The sequence below is a fragment of the Callorhinus ursinus genome, unplaced genomic scaffold (assembly GCF_003265705.2).
Source record: "Callorhinus ursinus isolate GAN/ISIS: 27379988/994484 unplaced genomic scaffold, GSC_fseal_2.0 scaffold13, whole genome shotgun sequence".
Classification (NCBI taxonomy): domain Eukaryota; kingdom Metazoa; phylum Chordata; class Mammalia; order Carnivora; family Otariidae; genus Callorhinus; species Callorhinus ursinus.
Genome location: NW_027397075.1, coordinates 34,541,451 through 34,560,667, shown reverse-complemented (window position 1 = coordinate 34,560,667; position 19,217 = coordinate 34,541,451). Strand labels below are relative to the sequence as shown.

General features: G+C 38.8%; 1 protein-coding gene across 1 annotated transcript in view; it reads right to left on the bottom strand.

Annotated features, from left to right (window-relative positions):
- Positions 1 to 19,217, bottom strand: part of PAPPA2 (pappalysin 2) — a 265,350-nt gene that overhangs the window by 185,870 nt on the left and 60,263 nt on the right. The window lies entirely within an intron of this gene.

The following is a 19,217-nucleotide window of genomic DNA, read 5'->3' as shown; positions in this document are numbered from 1 at the left end:
TGTTAGTTCAGACAGTATCTACTGAACACCTGCTAAACCTCAGGCTCAGTGCTGAACAACCAGGGTACAAGGCTGGATAAGCCCAGATAACACTCCTAACCCATGGGATTTGTGGCCCAATAGCAGAGATGACAAGGAAATGGGCCATTGCACTGTGACTCAGCAGGGACCCTTGCAGAGAAAGTAAAAGGTGTAGTGAGAGTCTATGGACAGGAGCAGCTGACCAAGACCGGAGGTGCTAGGTAGGTCTTCTCAGAATTGGCATAATAGCAAGACCTGGCAGACAAGAAGGAGATATCCTGGGCAGGAGGTGGCATAGGAGGAAGAGGCAGCAGCTGATACAAGGCCACATGCCCTGGGGAAGGGAGAGGAAGTAGTTCCCAAGAGTTAGAGAGAAGTAGAAACACTGATGCTGAATGGAGTAACAGCAACCAGGTCCCAAGAGGTGTTGTAACCCATGGTAAGAAGTTTAGAGTTCTTTAAAGCAAGGAAGGAACATGATTAAATTTGTCTTTTGGAAAGATTGGTCTTGAGAAAGTGTGCAGAATGGATTCAAGGAAGGCAAAACTAGAGGCAGAGAAGCCTTTTGGAAGGCTGTGGAGGGATCTGAGAGATATTCAGGGATAGACCCAACAGAAATTGGTGATTAATTGGATGAGGTAGGGTGATGAACAGGAAGATTCCAATATGATTTCTGGGTTTTAAAACTGAGTAACTGGGTAGTGCAATTCACTGAAGAGCATTAGGAAGTAGGAGGAGGAACAAGTCTGGGTGGAGTTTACAGTCATCTGTGATAATCAAATTAGAGATGCTTATTGGACAGGTGTATATGGTGCCTTAGATCTGAGCGGTATATGAATTCTAAAAGCATTAACACATAGATGATAAGAAAAGTCTGGAATGAATGAGGTAGTGCTTTACTGACTTCCTAATAGAGATACTCAATACAACATGTGCTTAGGGAACCAGGAGAGAGAGAGAGAGAGAGTTCATTTTCAAAACCATATCCAGAATTGTGCAATCTGAAAGTCTAGATAGAGACAATATTAATTTTGCTTTGTTTAAAAATATAAATATTTACTTTTGAATTACATATAACAGGATATTGAAGGCATGATCTTTTCTGAAGGTCTCAAAAGTCTCAATCTGGGCCAGAAAAAGGTGTACAGAGTGAGACGAGAAGTCATAATACCAGAACCTTAGGAACAGTAACTTTAAGGAATAGGCAGCGGACAAGAAATTGGCAAGGAGGTCTGAGAGGCAGGATGAAGTGGTAGGAAGAAATCCAGGAGAGCCACTATCTCCAAAGCCAAAGGAGAAGATCAGCCCAAATGTTCCTGGCGATTGAAGTAAGAGAAGAACAGAAAAGTTTCCATCAGAAATATAAACAACAATAACAACAGAAAAAACGTTGGTAACTTGGACAAAAGCAATTTCAGAAAATTAGTAGAAGCAGAAACCAGACTGCAGTGGGTTGGGGAGTGAGTGGGTTGTAAGGAAGAAAAGATAATGGGCAAGAATCTCCGCAGTGAAGGAAGAGTGTGAGGATGTAGAGGAGGGTAGGAAGTTTCTATGATAGGAAATTGAGCATTATTAAATTAGTTTAATAGGAAGATGCCAGTAAGGGAGAGAAAATGAAGAAAGAAATAGTTAAGAGAATTAAATGCAGAACCCAACAGGAGAGGGGTGGATACTGGTGGCACCCCGCCCCAGCAGGTACCCTGGACCCTCTAGCTGCTGTGAGTATTGGCTGTTAACAGCCTAGACAGACAATTCCCCAGCCAAATAGGAGCTGCTTCACAGGAGATTATGCTTGCCTCCTCCCAGGTGCAGCTCACAGACAATGACTGACTGACAGACAGAAGAGTGCAAAAATCCAGCTCTTTGCCCCAATATGGGTCCAAATCCATGGCATGGTTCATGTTCCAGAGCTCCCTGTATGATTGGGCTGAGGTTAGACTCTAGCCGAGGCCATAGGCTTGCTTAGCCCCTTGCCCTGCCTTATCCTATTTCCCTCACCCTTTCTTCTAAAAGAAATCCTCTGTAAATCACAAATACTGAAATTCCTGTCAGAGGCACCACTTCTTGGGAATCTCCTCAAAGACAAAGAGGAACATATGCCCATGTGATAGAAAAGGAGGTAAAAACACAAACTGTTTTGAGGATTGATGGCACTACATTGAGAGACCACTTCTCTAGTTTATGCTGCTTTCCTAATAAAGGAGAAGGTGAAGTGATGAGTCCAGAAATTTGACAAGACTTAGAAGGTATGAAATACTCACTGTGGAAGAACAGAGAACAGGAGACCACTTACTAGGGAGATATAGGGGGATTAGTTAGATAGGATCTGTGAAAAAAATACTCCCATGGTCACCTTCTTCCAAATCTAGTTAGTTGTAATTCCTACTTAAGAGTAACTAAGGAGAAGGAAAAAGAGGAACATTTCTGTTGCTACTAATGACTTCAAAGTTGGTGATTCTTCCCTAGATGTGGAATTTATAAATGTTATATAAGAATAAATTCTGTTAATTATAAATTGGGCTTAAAGATGTTCTGCTTTCATCCTCAACATTCTTTGTAAAACTGTCATTTGCAAGGTCACCAATAACCTCCCAGCGGCTCTATCCAGTGGACACCATTCTGTCCTTACTTTCTTGACCTCTGAGGCAGGTGACATCATTTACCGCTTTCTTCTTGAGACTTCCTCTTCACTTGCCTTTGGTAAGTCAACACTCATCTAGTTTGCCTCCAACTCTATGAATCCTCCTTCTCATACATTCATGAGTCCTTCCTTTGCTCCCTCTCTCCTAGGCACTATTTCTCCTGGGCCTATCCTTTGCTTTTTTACTTCTTACTCTCTATATCCCCTTAGGGTGAACACATTCACTTATGCAGCTTTTTCTGCAGTGATAACTCCAAAATATATCTCTAGCTTAGATTTGTCTCCTCAGCTCCAGGTAAATATATCAAATTGTCTAATGAATATCATCCCCTAAATGTCCCTCAGAGACCTCACACTGAACAAGTCTAAAATTCAACTCATCCTCCCTTTTAGTTTCCACTTCTTGCATTTCCCTATCATGGAGACAAGTCTCACCATTACTCCATATCCAACACAGAACCCTAGAAGGGAGTTATCCTAAACTCTTCTTCAATTTCACATCCAATCAATCACCAAGTCCAGTAAGTTCTAATCTCTCCCACCCACTGTCCATGTCATTGTTTGAAGCCAATATATTTTCTCTTGTGGTTTTATGAGCAAAATCTTTACTGGCTAGCTAATCTCCACTCTTCCCCTATCTTCTTCCATTTTCCTTATGGAAATCTGAGCAAGCCATTCCCCTGCTTAAAACACTCCAATGGTGTCCAGTGTGTTTGAGATAAAATCCAAATGTCTTAATATATTTTCAAAGTCTTTCATGATCTGGACCCTTGCTTCCTGTCTGGCTTCATCTCTGACCATTATTTCTCTTATATTGTTTTTCCAAATTCCCAAAGTACTCAAAGCTCTGCACCTGTGTTATGTTCTCTCTTGGTTTCATGAAATTGCACAAATATTTCTTCTGCCCAGAATGCTCTTTTTCTGTGTATTTTTTTGCTAATAACTACCCATTATCAAAAATTAGTATAGATATCACCTCTTCCAGGAAGGTTTCCCTAGTATCCATCCCAACTGCTGAGTCCAGAGCTGGTTCCTGGCCTAGGTATTACCTGAGCACACTCTGTGTCCCTCCAGCATAGTACTAATGGCATTATGCTGGTGACTGGTAGAAAGCTGAAACTTCACCAAAAATCCTTCTGATTCCAGAGCTCTTTCTCTAGCTATGGTCCAGCACTGCTTCTAATGATGGCTGAAATAGTTTTCAATATTGAGTCCCTGAAAGGAATTAAAATAAATTCCACTATGGGATATACACATTGTAATGCAGAAAACAGCTACTTCTGTATCAGAGCTGACTTCTTTTGACGAAACGATTAAGTGCAAAGGGCAACTAGATAATAAAATAAGCATTTAAAAAATATCCTGTCATTCACAGACTCCGGGACAAGTGTTATTGGTTGTAAGGAGGAGGTACAGAATAGGAAATTCCAAAAGCAGCAAAGCGTTCTGGGCCCCTCTGATGGTACTCACAACTTCTCCAGAAGTTGCATGAATCTACAGCCAAGAGTCATCATGGGTCAAGAGACAGAGGGCTCCCAATTCTGCCTTCTCACTCGGTAAGTTCTCATAAGCCCATAGACTCCGGTCGGCTATCAGTATACATTTCTCCTGATGAAGAGGCCCCTGATGGGAGAATTTTTCTTTGTTTTTGTTTGTTTGTTCTTGCATTATCATGTGTAAACTTCGATTTCAGAAAGTTGCCAGACCATTACAACCACTGCAGTTGTCCTATATACACAGAGGCAGTCTCCTTTCATCTCCCTTCTCCATTCCCCAGTCGGCTTGTTCCTCACCCTCTCCTCTCCTCTGAGAGTTGAGGCCAAGAAAGACACACCTTTTCAGCCAACCTATTGTGCTGTCTTTTCTAGATGGACAGGTCCAATATTTTATCTAAAGAGCACATTTTCTCTCCTCACTCTCTCTCCCTCTCCCACCACAGACATTAATGCTTTGAAGCCATCTGAGGATCATTTGTTGGCGGAGTGATCACATTCAGACTATGGCCTAGCAATGACTCACACTCTTGTGGTCTCCCTGTGTTTACCATGGATATTCTATTCCAGCTGGATTTCCCTTTCCCCAGGAAACCTAGAGCTAAGCTATTTCTCCATTTTTCTCCTTCCACTCCAGCATCTCTATATGACCCTTTCACCACCAATGTCCTCTTAAAGGGTGTGTGTGTGTGTGTGTGTGTGTGTGTGTGTGTGTGTACTGCAGACCCTGAATCCACAACTATGGACTGCAGAACAAATCCAGTCTGTGGCTAGTTTTTGTATGACCTGTGAACTAATAATGGCTTTTACATTTTTCAAGAGTTGTAAAAAAAAAAAAAAGAAAGAGAAGAAAATGCAAAAAAGACCATGAATGGCCTGAAAGTTTAAAATATTTACTATCTAGCCAATTAACAGAAAAACTTTGTAAACTCCTATTCTGTACTAAAATATGTTTCTAAAGCATGAATCTGAATTCAGATAGACATAGACTTAGAGCCCAGCTCTGCCACTTACTAGCTCTGTGACCCTGGACACATGATTTACCCTCTGTTTTCTCATCTGTAGCATAAAGTAATAATTAACTCTAATGACTGTGTGAAAGCAAAATGGCATACTACAGAAAGCACTTAGCATAGTGGCTACTCATAAGAAAGCAGAATAAATAGTAGGTATTTTTTGCTATTGTTATTTTTTGATTCAGTGAGGTCTATTACATTTTTTATACTCACTTAAGAAAAACTGACACATGAGAAAGGCAACACATTTTCAGACCAATATGTGAACCAAATCTCTTAACTATCCTGTGATTGGATCCCTTCATTCTCAAAAAGAAGGAAGTGTAGGGGCGCCTGGGTGGCTCAGTCATTAAGCGTCTGCCTTCAGCTCAGGTCATGATCCCAGGGTCCTGGGATCAAGCCCTCCATCAGGCTCCCTACTCAGAGGGAAGCCTGATTCTTCCTCTCCCACTCCCTCTCCTACTCCCTCTGTCTTTCTCTGTCAAATAAATAAATAAATAAATAAAATCTTTTTTTTTTTTTAAAGAAGGGAGTGTCATAGCTATGGTTCTGTGAAGATTAGAGGTAAGACAATACTTCCCATATATGGCTCCAAATGTCTTGATGGGACCTCAGAGTGACATTTTCTATTCCTTTTCACCTAGACAGAAACCTGAGAGTAATCCTTTCTCCCCCATATTCATTCTCACCCTTAATATCCACTCAGTCACTGAGACTTACCTAATTTACCTACTAATTATTTTCAACTTCAACCCCTTCACTTTAATGTCACAGTCATGGGCCTTCATTATCTCTTGCCCAAACTATAGCAGAGGTCTTTTGTTTTCTTGCCTACAGTTTTACCTTCCCCAAGCTGTTACCTACATAGTTACTGGACTTACCCATCTAAGCCATGAATCTGTCCAAACTCTCACCTTGCTTACAACCACCTCATCTCTTGTCATTGTCTGGCTGATACTTTACGTTCCAACAACATCAAATCACTTACTCCCCACCCACACCCAACCATGCTGTTTAGTGCATCTCTCCCTTTGCTTGTGTTATTCCTTCTTTTTAAATTATAAAAGTACTACATGCATGTTATAGATAATTTAGAATGCAAAAAAGAATTACAAGAAAATTATATAGCACTGAAATTCTAATTCCTCAGAGATAACTACTATTGATCTTTTGATGTATTTGTTTCCATTGTTTTTGTATGCATATAACACAAAATAACTTACCAAATTGGGGACATGCTATCTCTTTGAATCTTGAGCTTCTGATATTACATGATTATGTTTTCTGACCCACACAAATTTATTTTGTTCAACTAGATATGCTGTCAAGTATCCTTGGCAATCATTGTTATTTAAGCTGTAATAAACCATAGAAAACACAATTGTGCCTTTCTCAACGATTTACTCCTTGGGGCAAAACTCTTCCATCTCATTCAGAGGCATTTCTGTAAGAGAAAGAACAGCTTGGACACTGCCCAGAAAAGTGGCTCATTATCTTTCATTGGAGCATGGAATAAAAAATAAATTCTGGGAGCATGAGTCTTTCTGCCTCACCATTTTATCTAAGTTTATTTATAGAGACAAGTAGCAATTTGGTTATAGAGTCAAATGGCCTTTCTAGGAGTAATACGGATATTTGAGCTGACTTTGATGCAAAATTGCACATACTAACTTAGACCTTCCTGACTTACGTCACTGCTCCTGCAAACACCTGTATGAGTTTCAATTAACACCTCCATTACCAAGAAGCCCTTAAGACCAACATGATGATTCTGACTCAGAAGATTCAGTCTCAAGAGAAACAAAGTCGCCTTAAGTAGTTTTCACAAAACAATTCCATAATAAAAGAGAGAGAGAGAGAGAGAGGAATGTACTCCCTGCTTTATTCTAAATGCAGATTATTAAATATTCTGAGACCTCCTGTACTAAATAAAATTAAATTCTGTTTAAATTCCCAGGGGATGTCATGAGTAATAATAAAAATTGTAGTTCTGAATTAAGATGGTCCAGGTTAACTTGGGTTTTGTCATTTTCTTGTTTGATTTGGAGCATTATATAATATCACTAAGCCTGGATTTCATGATTTGAAAAATGATGGTGATTATTTTAAAATAATTTAACAAATGAGGATAGTAATAGTACCTGCCTCCTAAAACTGCCACACAGGTTAAATGCAATAATATATGTAAAGTGCATGGCAAAATACCAAGTACATAGAAAGCAAATATTCCACTCAGCATTCCTTGAACACATTTGAAAATGGCACATTTTTTTATTGTTTTTCAAATAATGCCTATTTAAAAACCAATGGAGCATATTTTCACAAACTGATCTAAACTCAGAATCAGGCTTGTTTTTTTTTTCTTCTTCTTTTTTTAAAGATTTTATTTATTTATTTGACAGAGAGAGAGAGATATCACAAGTAGGCAGACAAGCAGGTAGAGGGAGAGGGAGAAGCAGGCTCCCTGCGGAGCAGGGAACCTGATGTGGGGCTCCATCCCAGGATTCAGGGATCATGACCTGAGCCAAAGGCAGATGCTTAACCAACTGAGCCACCTAGGTACCCCTAGGCTTGTTTTAAAAAGTTGTAGAAAGGTGGAAGGAAGTAAGCAGGGCAAATGGAACAAAGACAGAACTTACAACTCTTTCTTTACTGTTCAATTTTAATTTTTAATTGACCAAGTTGTAGAAAGGTGGAAGGAAGGAAGCAGGGCAAATGGAACAAAGACAACTTAAAACTCTTTTTTTAACTGTTTAATTTTAATATTTAATTCACCAAGAGAATGTATTATTTTGGAGGAGAAATTCAACTTTTAAAGATTAAAAGGGCAAATTAGACCTTAGAATTTTCATCCTGCACCACACTATCTTTTTAGGTGATATAACAAAAGCAGCCTCACGATTAAAAAGCCAGCACGCACAAGGTAACATATCAGGCCCTGAATGTGAAGGTAAATGGGGCAGTGCTTGTCCACGTAAGAGAACTCTCCCTCAGCAGAGTTTGGGCTACTTTGTTCCTATTCTTGTAACTCTACTCCAATATTTGAAACCAAAAGAGGGGTCAACCAACAATAACTAACAAAGAAAACAGAGACATAGAGAAAGGACCAAGTGAGTTCATTCTACTTTTTTTCACCTCGTATTTCTCCCAAAGACATTCTTGACAAGCTTAAAAGGAGGATGGATGGGTCATCTGTTTAGCCTCATCCTGTATTTAAAAAGCAAAAAGTAAGCATTTCCAACTCCAGGATCTATTAACAAAGTATTTTCAACATTCAGCATTCTCACATTTATCTCCCCCCGCCCCCCCTCCACATGCTCACACTCACATGCATATGCACACACACATGCACACACACACACACACACACACACACACACACCTTCTTAAAACCCAAGTTTATTTTTAGGCCAGAGAGATTGGGTGTTCCAGATCAGGGCCCTGTGCTCCTGAGCAGACATTCTAAAAAGGCTTCACTGCCAGATAAAAAAAGGCCGCTGTATAATTTATTAGAGGAACTTTCACAAGACTCTGATTACTTTTTAACCAGAAAGTGAAAAAAATATCCAAGAATCCTGATCAGATCCAGTACTGCACTTGGCACATGGGAATTTGTAGGGGCTAGGAATTCTTAGCAATCCCCAGCTCTCCAGCCTGTTCATCCACGGCACGCCATGAAGGAGGGTTCGACTCGCTGGCATGCAGTCTTCTCTCTTCCCTGAGACTGTGCAATTCTGTTTCCCTAAATAATAGAGGAGATTGGGCCAAAGAAAACTCAAAACAATACATTCGCTTAATAGTTCTAATGGCTCTGCTGAGACCTGCCAATGAAAACGCTGGCTAAATTGTTCCAGAGAGAGGCTTCCACCGGAGCTAAACAAAACCTGCCAACTCTCTACCCACCACCTCCTCCTCACTGCCACTCAATTTTTGTTTCTTTCTTTTATTTTTTCTCATGTTGGCCTTTTTCAAGAGGGGTATGTAAAATACCCAAAGAATGTTCTCTTTTCAATATGTATTATGTTTGGGGTACAGATTCGTGTTTACTTTTCATGGGTATGGTGAGCATATTTTCAAACCCAAATCAAGATGTGGTTTTATAGTATAAGGGCACTTTACAAAACAGTAGAATAGAATATTTAAAATCATGACTGTCCTGAAAAATCCAAGTAGGGTCAACCTTCATCATTAAGCATCTAAATATGTCAGATATCATGTGTTCTATTTTCTTTCAAAAATCATTTTTGGGGAACTTGCCATTTCTTAGCACTGTACAAGGCACTTGGGATGACACAGACATAATTTAACTAAAAAGAAAAGGTCTCCGCCCTCGACAATAACTAACAAATAACCTCCACCCCTTTCTTTCCCAAGGAGAAGGGTCATAGTGACCCTTTTGGGAAGACCTAAAGAAGAGACTGTCAGTCGGGAGAAAAAAGTGAAAAATGACAAAGAGAAATTGGAACCAGAATCTTAAAAAAAGAAGCAAAAGAGTAGTTATAGAGAAGAGAGAATAAAGATATTCCTAACAAGGCAAGGCCCCCAACAATGGAATCAAGAGCTACCGTTGCACACTGAGACCACTCCTGTCCACTTTTGTATAAGAAAGGCAATTAAAACCAGACAGATGGAATTAGATCCCATGCCCTCTCACCTTCAAAAATCAAGAGGAAGTCACCAAATTCTTTCTAAGTCCTTCAAAAGAGTATAACGCTACCACTAGGATTTGGAAGGTGTCTTCAGGTTTTCTTAACCCTACAATTCCTATTAAAGTAAGAGTTCCCTATTTTTACTACAGTTCATGTGGCATACAAAAAAACTATGGTGCCATTTTTGGCTGGTGCCGTACTGATTTGAGCACAAGTATTTAGGCTTCAAGGAATCTGTTGCATTGATTCCATGATTCAAAAAGCAGAGAACGAACATGTGAAAAAATATTGCTATGTACATCATTATAGAGGAGACACCCAGCAAGCAATAGGGAAGTTTTGGCCTGAAGCAATGTAGTGAGTCATATAACGCATCTGTACGAATCCAGGTTATTTCCCCTCCAGTCCATCTGCTGCAAATTAATTTTTCAAGGAATAAGTGCTGGTCTCAGGGAAATCCAAATCAAAACCTCAATGAGATACCACCTCACACCCGTCAGAATGGCTAAAATTAACAAGTCAGGAAACAACAGATGTTGGCGGGGATGTGGAGAAAGGGGAACCCTCCTACACTGTTGGTGGGAATGCAAGCTGGTGCAACCACTCTGGAAAACAGTATGTAGGTTCCTCTAACAGTTGAAAATAGAGCTACCATACAATCCAGCAATTGCACTACTGGGTATTTACCACAAAGATACAAATGTAGGGATCCGAAGGGGTACATGCACCCCAATGTTTATAGCAGCAATGTCCACAATAGCCAAACTGTGGAAAGAGCCAAGATGTCCATCGACAGATGAATGGATAAAGAAGAAGTGGTATATATACACAACGGAATATTATGCAGCCATCAAAAGGAAAGAGATCTTGCCATTTGCAACGACGTGGTTGGAACTGGAGGGTGTTATGCTGAGTGAAATAAGTCAATCAGAGAAAGACATGTATCATATGACCTCACTGATATGAGGAATTCTTAATCTCAGGAAACAAACTGAGGGTTGTTGGAGTGGTGGGGGGTGGGAGGGATGGGGTGGCTGGGTGATAGACATTGGGGAGGGTATGTGCTATGGTGAGCACTGTGAATTGTACAAGATTGATGAATCACAGATCTGTACTTCTGAAACAAATAATGCAATATATGTTAAGAAAAAAAAAGAAGAAGATAGCAGGAGGGGAAGAATGAAGGGGAGTAAGTCGGAGGGGGAGACGAACTATTAGAGACGATGGACTCTGAAAAACAAACTGAGGGTTCTAGAGGGGAGGGGGTGGGGGGATGGGTTAGCCTGGTGATAGGTATTAAAGAGGGCACATTCTGCGTGGAGCACTGGGTGTTATGCACAAACAATGAATCATGGAACACTACATCAAAAAAAAAAAAAGGAATAAGTGCTGGTCATGTCAGTCTCTGTTCAAAAACCAACCATGGCTCTTCATTGCCCAATAATTAGTTTCAAAATCCTTAGTTCTGTGTTGAAGATCTTTTATGCTTTTGCTCTTCAGCCTTTTCTTTTCCTATCCTTCTGCAGATGCCCTGATCCAAATGAATGACATTGCTCTCTATTCCCTCAATACAGCTAGAAATTTCCTCCAAATTTCTCCAATTTTCACTCATGCAATCCTCATTGTCTGAAATCCCAAATCACCTACCAAGTCTTATCAATCCATCAACATCCAGATGAATCTTTATCTCCTTTACAAGTATGACCTAATCCCTATGTCCTCACTCTTATACTATACCTACAATGAAACCCATGCTCTATTTCAACTTGTAACCATATTTTACCTTGTTTATGTTTATATTTTTATTTGCTCCATGCCACACTGTAAGTTCATTAAACATATGTCACTTCTTTTTGTCTCCCATGAAGAACATGGGTTTTTATAGAATGCACTCAATAATTATTTATTTTCTAGGTCTTTATGTGCCAAAAATGTGTCACATAATTCACTGAGAATTTCTGAACTTTCCTGTGCATCACAATCACCTCTGAGATTTGTTAAAATATTTGAGTAAAATCTAGCCATCAGAATTTTAAAAAAGCTAATGATTCTGATGTACAACAAAACTTGTGAGGCCACGATCTACAAAATTTTAATAATGGAAAACATTTTGAGGCAATGGTCCTAAATATTTAAGTTCCACTTAGAAGGGAGATGAACCATGAGAGATGATGGACTCTGAAAAACAAACTGAGGGTTCTGGGGAGGGGTGGGAGGATGGGTTAGCCTGGTGATGGGTATTAAAGAGGGCATGTTCTGCATGGAGCACTGGGTATTATACACAAACAATGAATCATGGAACACTACATCAAAAACTAATGATGTAATATGTATGGTGATTAACATAACAATAAAAATTTTAAAAATGAAGTTAAAAATCAGTCTACCAGTTCTACCAACTTTCCCATCTGTAAGCCATGTTAAAATCATATTCGTTTGCCCAATGTTCCCCCTCTGACCTTCTATTCAATTGGCTACCCTAAGTGACTAACAAGTACAGTGAACCCTTGAACAACACAGATTTGAACTGCGTAAGTTGGCTTATATGTGGATCTTTTATAGTACAGAACTATAAATGTACTTTCTCTTTCTTATAATTTTCTTAATAATGTTTTCTTTTCTCTAGCTTACTTCATTACAATAATACAGTATATAATACATATAATGTAAAAAAAAAATGTGTTAACTATCCATGTTACAAGTAAGCTAATTTAGAGCTTACCCAAGTTCCAATACTGACAAAGGCTTCTGGTCAACAGTCAGCTATTAGCAGTTACATTTTTGGAGAGTCAAAAGTTATATGTGGATTTTTGACTGCATGGGGGGGGTGTCCCTAACCCCTACATTGTTCAAGGGACAAATGTGAAGCCAACCTTCTGAGAAAACATTTGTTCAGATAAATTTGTAGAGCTTACCCAAGTTCAAATACTGAATTCTAGTCCTGGCTGACTAGATTAGTAGTTGCATAATCTTAGTTTAAGCCATTTAAAATCCACAAACCTTGTTTTCCCTGAACAAAATATGGAAATGAAGAAATAGGCAAAGTCAATACTTTTTAAAAAATCTATAATTATCCCTGCAAAATGAGGAAGCGCCAATGAAAGTTCTTCACTAATTTACATGACTGTCACTTTACACTGTGCTTGTTGACAGTGTCCCTTTCATTTTCCCTATAGCAGAGTGCATCAGTAGGAAGCCATTTTATGGAGGTGCCACAGAGGGAGGAAAGAGCATTGAGACAAAGCTGTTTCATGTTATTTACTCTGATTCCCTGGTTTCAGAATTGATGACAAACTTCATTTGGCATTCCTGGATCTGTGGGTTCTGGGTCTCCAGGATTCATTCCTGGTAATGTCAGGTTAACTCAGGGCATTTGGCTGCACCGTATGAGGTGCTATGAGTAACATCAGTTTTGCAACCTCATTTGTCATATAATTAAATTATTATATAATGAAAACTATGTACCACACAATAAAATGTTCATTCTCCTACTGTGGTACAGTATACTTAAGCATAAAACAGCCACAAGGGAAGATTGGAAATGACATGAAAAGGTCAGCCTTAAAATTATTTTAATTCATTTAGAAAAAAAAAACAATAAAAAGAACAAACCCAGGAAGAATTAATTTCCAAACCAAAGGGACCAAGGAAAGTTGAGTGGAAAACAGGAAATTAAGGGAGGAGAAAACAAATACTGGGACAGGGGAATAGAAAGAGAGTGGGCCATAGAGATGGGGCTATTGTCACAATTTCTCATGATAAATTATAGAAGGTTGCCACTGAGAGTCATTAAGATTTGCTATTATTCTAAGATGACTGGCCAAACTTTAGAATTCACAGCATCAGCATGTCATCGTGGTACCCTGAATGTTTGAGAGTGGCTATAGGGCAATGCTTCCAAACACTGAATTGTGACCCATTATTAAGTTATAAAATAAATTTAGTGGGTTGCTAACCAACATGTATTTAAAGAAAGAAGAATAAAATGGAAACTATCAGCATGCATTATACACTGTTAACAGTAAGTATTGTATTTGGAAACTTTGGGGTTGCACATGACATAAATATGCACGCACTCATTCTGGGTTGCCATGCAAAATGTTTTTCTAACTGGGGGTCAGGATAAAAAAAAGTGAAAGCTTCTGCTATAGGAGTGGATTGTTCTGCTTTTTAAATAATATTCTGTCTTATTAGAGAGCTCCTCTTTTGCTTCTTGTCCTCTGACATGTGAGAACTCCCAAAAATTTAGTCCTCAGTCCTTAGCTCCATTGTAGTCCTATGCTACCCCTTGGAAATTTTAACTACACCTACCAATTCTAAGAAGATCTATATGAAATCTCTTAAATTCATCTCCTTCCAGACTACAAATAACTAGCTTCAGTCACCTACTGGATAGTGACTCACTATCACTCCCAAAATCAATGTATCTAAAATAAAATCACTTGGGTCCCAGTCCTGATACCATCATTTACTGACTGTGTCACTTTGGGCAAATTAATCTCTGAAGGCTTTGATTTCTTCATCTGTCAAATGTGGATAATAGCATTTTCTTATGTTAAATACAACACTGTATATTAAGAGTAAAGCTCTTGGGATACATTAGGTGTTTCATATTACCTAATATTTCCCTACTCCCTCAAACCAAATTCATCAGATTTCCAAATTTTTGCCAGACTCAACATTTCTCCAAGACTTGAATTATTGGAATAATTACTGATTTCTTGCTCTCCTTTCATTCGCTATCACTCACCAAGTCCTGTTGATCCTATCAAGTCCAACCTGCTCCAAAATCTCAGCATCCCTCACCTCCCCCAGAGCTGACATCACCTGATTCCCAGACTGAACCCCATCTGTAACTCCTGGTTTTGGCTCAAGGCAAGAAAGTTTACCAGCAAACCATTCATCTCAGAGATGAGCATTATTAAGTTACTCTCATAAAGTACTCCTGCTGCTGCTCCCCATATTAGGTAGGTGCCCTTCAACAAGTGATCTACCTCTGTGTGCTTTCGTGTCCTCATCTGTAAAAATAGAGATATAGGTTTTCTTAACCCATTTACTTACTGTGAAGATTAGATATAAATCACTTAGACCAGTGCCTGGCATAAAGTAAGTGCCCAGTAAGTGTTTCTTCTTCTTACTCTTCCTCCTTCCTCTCCTCTTTCTGCCCCATCTTCATCTTGTTGGGTTTATTGTTGTTATTATTATGATTCTTACTCTCTTATACCTTGTTTCTAACTTATTCACTTCATTAAGTTCTCCATAGATGAGTGGTTTTCAAACTTCGTTCTAAGAGCCCCTGGACCCTATGAGGCTGCTCAGGAACTGTTGAAGAAAACAGCTGGGACGTGTGTTGACAGGTCACAAACAGAGACCCCTTTGGGGGCTGTTTATTAAATTGATTTCATTAAGCAAAATAGCTCCATTGCTAAAATAAAATTTGAATAATCCTTTCTGAGAGCACTATCAGCACCCTCTGACTTAACTGTCTTCTCCCCCACCCCACCCACCATGTTATTCATCTTGACATTTGATTTTCTGATTCCCTTTACGTACAGGTCCCCCTGCCCTACCTCCACCAAATTTCAAAGTTGAATCAGTCCCAGCGCTTGGTTCCTCTTTCCAGGTTCCTAAGAGCTGATTTAAAAAACAAATACACACAACCACAAACTACTAATTCTTGGTCTTGAATCTCGGTTAAATGCTCATTGCTGCCTAGCAATCCAATGTGTCTCGAGGAAGTTCCTTCCTCCATTAACTTCACTACTGAAAATCCTTACTCCATCCCTCAACCACCTACCAAGCTAAATCCCACTCCATCTTGGAAGATCTGCTTCCCAACTTCATGAGAAAATAGAAGCCACATGGCAACACTTTATTTACTTTGCTCCTCCCCAACAACAAATGCTGCATCCATCTTCTCTTCGCTTTTACTGTCACTGCCTTCTTGTTGTTCAAGCATTTGTCATTTCTTCTGAGGATTATCAAAATAACCTCCATGATGTCCCCATCCAACCCAATCTCTATGTTTCTACAAAATGTTCATCTTGTCACATCATCCATTTAAATAATCTTCCAAAGCTTCCCCAAAGCTTAGCACATGAAGTTCTTCATTATCTACTCCTTGCCCAATCTCTGGCATCAAAAGCCTTTCCCCCAATTCCCCCCTTGCTTCAGCTTCACACTCCTTGGTTGCCATGTCACATATGTATTCTTTTATACAACCTTATTTTGCCTAGAATATCTTTATTTAAGAAATAAACATTTTATTTAAATATATAAAATGTATTTAAGAAGGTAAAGGTAGAAATAAACATATTAATACATGTATTAATAACCTTTACCTAATTAACTCTTTCTTATCACTCCAAGTTCACCACTTAGGGAACCTTTCTCTAACATTCCTGTTTGATGCAGATGACTCACTGGTGTTGATTAAGTATTGAGTATTAAGTATTGATCATAGTAGACTGTAAGCTTTTTTTTTTAAGACTTTATTTTTATTTATTTGAGAGAGAGAGTGAAAGAGAGAGCATGAGCAGGGGGAGGGGCAGAAGGAGAGGCAGGTTCCCCATTGAGCAGGGAGCCCAAAACGGGACTCGATCCCAGGACCCTGAGATCATGACCTGAGCCGAAGGCAGATGCTTAACTGACTGAGCCACCCAGGCAACCCAGACTGTAAGCTTTTGAAGGCAGGGCCTACCTCCCATTTAACTTTGTCTCCCCCAAGTGCTTAGCACATTGGTTGGAATGTTTGATGTTCAATAATGTCTTAAGAATCTTATAGCATACATTTTCAAGGAAGCTTTTTCTCTCTTTCTCTCCAGTCTTTTTTGGAAGATACACCCAAGTGTTTCTAGAATATAATTGACATACTCTGTCATAATACCAGTCACATTGCATAATAATTATTGCATTTGTCTTCATATCCCAGTGTCCTCACCAATGCCTGGCACATAGCAGATGTTCAATACATGCTTAATTAATGAATATATTAGGGAGAATTAATACATGAATGAAAGTCTTCCTCATAAGACGCGGTCTCTGCTACATGTCCCAGTTCTAATCATTGAACTTGCACCTGTGTCATTGTCTCTAGATTCATTTCCTTTATTATCAGCTGAGTAGCCTAAATCACACAGAACTGGACTCCAGCCTTATTCAGACATAGATCCCTTTCACAGTCTGAAATTCTAAAATCCAATTTGATATCAGAGGTTCTGACAGTCTTATCAGATACTAATTGCCCACCTGCCTATCTGCATGTCTGGACTTCCAAGGATTCATACATATACACTGAAATTTTCCATCATCCCTGTGATCACCCACTTGAATGTCCAATTATTTAATATTTTTATCTGTCATTAAATGACAAAGTTACATTTCTCTTTAACAGGGGGTAAATTCTTATTTGGTCGAAATTATGAAAATGATGTTTTACTTCTATAATTTCAGACATTATCAGCTGATGGAACAGCTTTCTGATGGACTAATTTTCTCCTAGAGACTCTGAATTCATACCTCTTGTGTGTCTGCCTGCTCAAAAGGAGGCTGGCCTGATACTGTGTGTAACTTTCTGTTAATTATCAGAGGGAGTTATTGGAGTAAATGTCTCTCTCTGGGAATATACTATAAACCACAACAGATGGGGGTCAGGTTGGTCTGTTTACACCAATTCTTGATTGCTTTTCCATTGCTGAGGAAGACCTTAAGTTTTATGGGTAGCATAAATCGCAACTATAGTCTAGCATTCCATATTCAGCTCTTAACATAAAAGACCTGTCAAATGCAATACATCTTGTGAAGAGCAGAACCAGAAAGAAAAATTGAACTTTATCTGTAAGCAAGCTCTTTAAGAATTGGAGACTGCAAATCCTTTTTTAATACTGAGAGACAATTTCAATTCCAGATGAGAAACCAAATGAAAAGGCAAATACAAGATTATCTTTTTAAAAGAAACCTGAAAAACCAGCCCACACAGGCACATTTTATCTACTTCTATTTTGCTTGTGTTTATCAATTAGAGATCAATCTGTACTTGTATATGTTCAAGAGAGAGCATTCATTCAAAGAAAGTATCCAATAGTAATCAAATAATGGCCTTATAAAACATACAAACACTCACAAAAGGCTTTTGTTCCCTATTTTATTTATTTATTTATTTTTACATCATGCTCTATTCCTCAATTAGATTGACCTCAAGTGGGCCCTTACTTATGCTGTCCAGATCCTGCTACATTTCCCTGGTCCATTTATTCTCTTATTCACCTAATAACTATTTCATATCTTTTCTCTGCTCAAATGTCCAACACCTTCTTTTTCACATCATCACTCTCAGTTAATGACCTTAATGCCTCTTTCACAAGGAAACAGAACCAAAAACATTCAGACAGGCTCCTGCCATCATATCTAATCTACCTATCCCACCAGACTTTCTACTCTTCCGCAGTGAACTAGGCAGGCTCTGACCTAAAATCAGTCCCCCTAATGCTCCCTAGATTCTATTCCCTTGACCTTCTCTAGGATATCTTTCAGAAGTTCTCCTTAAGACAGATTAAATTTTAAAACAACATGCTTCTAAGAGTATCTTTTCCTATGTTTTCCTTATAAGAAACAATAAATTACACTATGAAAATGGATACTTAAAATAATGAAAATAACACGTATGTCTAGGTTCTCTTAAAAATAACATCAAAATAAAATTCAGTTTATACATACCAACCAGATTAAATCAAAACTGGAGGTAGGGGAAAGTGCTTTGGACTGGGTCTAGAGGCCTGTGTCTAGTCCTTCTTCTTTGGGCAATTCACCGAATGTCTCTCTGCCTCAAAGGATTAGACTTAGAGATTTCTATGCTCCCAACCACTTCTCAGATTCCTTTCTAATACTTGCATTCTTTCAATCAGCTTTTTTGAAAGCAATTTATGGGTAACAAACTGTTGACTTAATCCAACTACTTGTTTTCAGAATACCTGAAAGTGTATTTACCTTTTTAAGAAGTTTTTATTATAATTCCTGTATAGTTAACATATGGTGTTATATTAATTTCAGGTGTACAGTATAGTGATTCAACAATTTCAAACATCATCCAGTGCTTGTCAGGAGAAGTGCACTCCTTAATCCCCATCACCTGTTTCACCCAGCCCCACCCACCTCCCCTCTGGTAACCATCAGTTTGTTCTCTATAATTAGGAGTCTGTTTCTTGGCTTGCCTCTCTCTCTTTTGTTTCCCTTTGCTCATTTGTTTTATTTCTTCAATTCCACATATGAGTGAAATCATGCAGAATACCTGGTTATTTGATAGCATTTTGGATTTGATGCCAAACCAATGGATACATATAGACATGGTTGTAGATCAAATCTATACAGTAGTAGAAAGTAGTTGAATAATTAACAGGAG